Here is a 4,588-nt window from a genome sequence, read left to right as displayed (position 1 = left end):
TCCTGCTGGGGGGAGTATGGGTGCAATATTCCTGCTGGGGGGAGTATGGGTGCAATATTCCTGCTGGCGGATGTCAGTGTCAGAATGGGGGGGGGGTTGGTGTAATATTCCTGCTGCGGGGGAGTATTGGTGTAATATGCGATCCCCTTACTTTCAGTATCACCCCAATCGAGGCGTGATTACTTGGCATTTACCTTGTATAGCGCCTTTCTCTCTGAGGACTCCAAGTATTGGAGATGGCGTTGGCCGGGAGTCGAACCCGGGTCAGCTGCTTGGAAGGCAGCTATGCTCACCACTACACCACCAACGCAAAGGTAGCATGTCTTTGTAGTGTAGGAGGAAACCGGAGTACCCGGAGGAAACCCACGCAAGCACAGGGAGAACTCCATGCAGATAGTGTCCTGATCAGGATTTGAAGGACCCCAGTGCTGCAAGGCTAACCCCTAAGCCTCTGTGCTGCCCATATGCGGCCTCTGTCCTCTAAGGCCGCCCCCGCTGAGCGGGGTAAATCACTTATGTCCACTCAAAACTCCTCCAGACAAAAATCCAAACTTAACCTAAACTACAATGGAGCTAAATATTCCATTCACCCATAGGCCTCATTCACACGGGGATATGAATCCGTACCCCATGGGAGGGCCGTGTTTACCAGAATGGGGATGCACAGGTGTTCCCAGCGTCCCGTGTAGGCAGTCCCATTGCTGTCAACTGGGGTGCAGCGGCTGTACCCAATGTGACATCTGTGTGGGTGCCGGTACACGGCCCCGAACGCACCCAGGGTGCGTCCGCGCAACTGCACCCACATGGATGTCCTTTTTGGGGTTAACTCAGCCCAATCACAGGGTACAAATTCATACACCCCCGTGTGAGTGAGGCCTTGGACGTCTCCATGAAGGACCTCACTGGCGGGAAGAGTTCTCATTTCTCCAGCAGAGAGAGCCTAAAGAAAGCTGGAAAGACTCCTCCCACCTCTGAAGACAAAAAGAGTTCCAACCTCCCCTCATAGCCGGTCCAACACACGCCTCAAAAACATACTGGCCTTCAACCTCCCCTCATAGCTGGTCCAACACACGCCTCAAAAACATACCGGCCTTCAACCTCCCCTCTTTGCCGGTCCAACACACGCCTCAAAAACATACTGGCCTTCAACCTCCCCTCATAGCTGGTCCAACACACGCCTCAAAAACATACCGGCCTCCAACCTCCCCTCATAGCCGGTCCAACACACGCCTCAAAAACATACCGGCCTCCAACCTCCCCTTATAGCCGGTCCAACACACGCCTCAAAAACATACTGGCCTTCAACCTCCCCTCATAGCTGGTCCAACACACGCCTCAAAAACATACCGGCCTTCAACCTCCCCTCTTTGCCGGTCCAACACAGGCCTCAAAAACATACTGGCCTTCAACCTCCCCTCATAGCCTGTCCAACACACGCCTCAAAAACATACCGGCCTCCAACCTCCCCTTATAGCCGGTCCAACACACGCCTCAAAAACATACCGGCCTCCAACCTCCCCTTATAGCCGGTCCAACACGCGCCTCAAAAACATACTGGCCTTCAACCTCCCCTCATAGCCTGTCCAACACACGCCTCAAAAACATACCGGCCTCCAACCTCCCCTTATAGCCGGTCCAACACACGCCTCAAAAACATACCGGCCTCCAACCTCCCCTTATAGCCGGTCCAACACGCGCCTCAAAAACATACTGGCCTTCAACCTCCCCTCATAGCTGGTCCAACACACGCCTCAAAAACATACCGGCCTCCAACCTCCCTCTAAGCCTGTCCAACACATGCCTCAAAAACTTACCGGCCTCCAACCTTCCCCTATAGCCGGTCCAACACACTCCTCAAAAACGGGGGGAGTATGGAAGAGAGAGGGAGAAAAGAAGGGGGGAGGAAGGGGAGATTGTGGGAATGGAAGGGGTGTAGGGGTTCCCCCCAACCCTCACCCCCCTTCTTTCCTCCAACCTCCCCTTTCCCACCCTCTCCTTTCCTCCCTCTCTCCTTCTTCCATACTGCCCCTCCCCATTGTTCTACCCCAGAAGACAAGGATCGGGGCCACTCTGTGCAAAACGAGCTGCACAGTGAAGGTAAGTATGACATGTTTGTTATTTAAAAAAAAGAAATGAACCCATAGTATCCCTTTAATGTCACTTTAACCAGTTCCCGACCCCCGCATGTACATATACGTCCACAATATGGCACGTACAGGCACATGGGCGTACATGTACGTCCTTGCCTATTAGCGGGTGGGGGGTCCGATCGGGACCCCCCCCCGCTACATGCGGAGGTCGGGTCCGCTTGGGGAGCGATCCAGGACCACGGCGCGGCTATTTGTTTATAGCCGCTCCGTCGCGATCGCTCCCCGGAGCTGAAGAACGGGGAGAGCCGTATGTAAACACGGCTTCCCCGTGCTTCACTATGGCGGCGCATCGATCGTGTCATCCCCTTTATAGGGAGACACAATCGATGACGTCATTCCTACAGCCACACCCCCCTACAGTTGTAAACACACACTAGGTGAAACATAACTCCTACAGCGCCACCTGTGGTTAACTCCCAAACTGCAACTGTCATTTTCACAATAAAGAATGCAATTTAAATGCATTTTTTGCTGTGAAAATGACAATGGTCCCAAAAATGTGTCAAAATTGTCCGAAGTGTTCGCCATAATGTCGCAGTCACGAAAAAAATTGCTGATCGCCGCCATTAGTAGTAAAAAAGAAAAAAATAATAAAAATGCAATAAAACTATCCCCTATTTTGTAAACGCTATAAATTTTGCGCAAACCAATCGATAAACGCTTATTGCGATTTTTTTTACTAAAAATAGGTAGAAGAATACGTATCGGCCTAAACTGAGGAAAAAAAATGTTTTTATATATGTTTTTGGGGGATATTTATTACAGCAAAAAGTAAAAAATATTGCATTTTTTTCAAAATTGTCGCTCTATTTTTGTTTATAGCGCAAAAACTAAAAACCGCAGATGTGATCAAATACCACCAAAAGAAAGCTCTATTTGTGGGGGGAAAAAGGACGCCAATTTTGTTTGGGAGCCACGTCGCACGACCGCGCAATTGTCTGTTAAAGCGACGCAGTCCCGAACTGTAAAAACACCTTGGGTCTTTAGGCTGCATATTGGTCCGGGGCTTAAGTGGTTAAGTTAGCATTTGATTGTCTTTTAACAATTAAAACAGATGATAATTTATTTTTCATAATAATGTTGGAAAGGAACATCCCAAGCAATCGCATCATGCCAGATGCTTATTTAACGACCGGTAATAACGATGGCATTAAGTTGTTCGTATGCGTTCTCCACAAATGGCGTTTTCCTAATTTTTGCAGTTGCGCGCACACACACACACACACACGTCGGAGGCAGCGTTCTGCACGGTGCGCCACGTAGCTGCTGCGCAATCACTTATCCTTAAAGTGGCTCTCGTAAAACTCACACGAGTCGCCCAGCTGCTGTTTGTGGCCATCAGGAGAGCCGCAGCAGATGGTGAGCGCCAAACTCCCGTAAAAAGAAAAAAAAATCCATCAGATCACGAATGTGAACCCAGTGGAGAGAACATGTGCAGAGCCGAAGAGCCGGTGACCCCGCTGGCTCTTAAAGTGTTTATGCTTTCCATTTCTCCGTCGAATAGTAAATTTTTCAGTCCAGAAGAAGTCCAAGAACCATTTTTTCTAAGTTATGACTCATTTTATTATTTTTTTTTGTTCTCTTTTTTTTTTTTTTTTGCTGTGAAACAAAGACTATTTTACAGAGCACGGTAATTAGGCAGGAAAGATATGACACCATTACTGAACCAGTGCCTCTGCCAGGAAAGAGGGGGCTCTCGCACAGAACGGTGATGTACCATTAAAGCACAGAGAAGAGAGAGACAAAAGCACCACCAACTAAGTGTAGCACATTTATTAAGGCTAGCTTAAAATAGAAAACAAATATGCCCTCGCAATCAAGAAAGCACATACAGCCAGGCCAGCAGATGGCGACCTCTCCACAGCCAGGGCAAGCGTTTCCTACCGTCAGCGTCTTGTCCTAGATCAGCAACCAGCTGGACACTGTACAAACTCTCAGGGCGGAAGCCGGGCATCTGAAGAGCATGATGACATCACGGGGGGGGGGGGGGGTGTGGCAACGGGTTTCGGGGAAGAGCTACCCCTTTATCAAGCCAATGCCAAATTCCTCTTGGAGGCTTGGCATATTTTGCGCAAACAGGACAGTCTGGCACCTTGCAGACCCCACACAAATGGTCTTTACATACTTCTGGCCCAAATTAGCATTCCTTAAAGTGGAGGTTCACCCGTAAATAACATTTTTTACCCTTAGATTCCTGCTCATTTTGTCTAGGGGAATCGGCTAGTTGTTTTAAAATCGAAGCTGTACTTACCGTTTTAGAGAGCGATCTTCTCCGCCGCTTCCGGGTATGGGCTGCGGGACTGGGCGTTCCTATTTTGATTGACAGTCTTCCGACAGGCTTCCGACGGTCGCATCCATCGCGTCACAATTTTCCGAAAGTAGCCGAACGTCGGTGCGCAGGCGCAGTATAGAGCCGCACCGACGTTCGGCTTCTTTCG

The 4,588-nt window shown here is 49.6% G+C and overlaps 1 non-coding gene across 1 annotated transcript; it reads right to left on the bottom strand.

Annotated features, from left to right (window-relative positions):
• Window positions 1-238: 238 nt before the first annotated feature.
• TRNAG-UCC lies at window positions 239-310 on the bottom strand. The gene has a single exon. It is a non-coding gene; the product is annotated as a tRNA-Gly (tRNA).
• Window positions 311-4,588: the final 4,278 nt, after the last annotated feature.

Source organism: Rana temporaria, chromosome 11 (assembly GCF_905171775.1).
Source record: "Rana temporaria chromosome 11, aRanTem1.1, whole genome shotgun sequence".
In the NCBI taxonomy this organism is placed as follows: Eukaryota; Metazoa; Chordata; class Amphibia; order Anura; family Ranidae; genus Rana; species Rana temporaria.
This window is presented reverse-complemented; position numbering and strand designations above follow the sequence as displayed.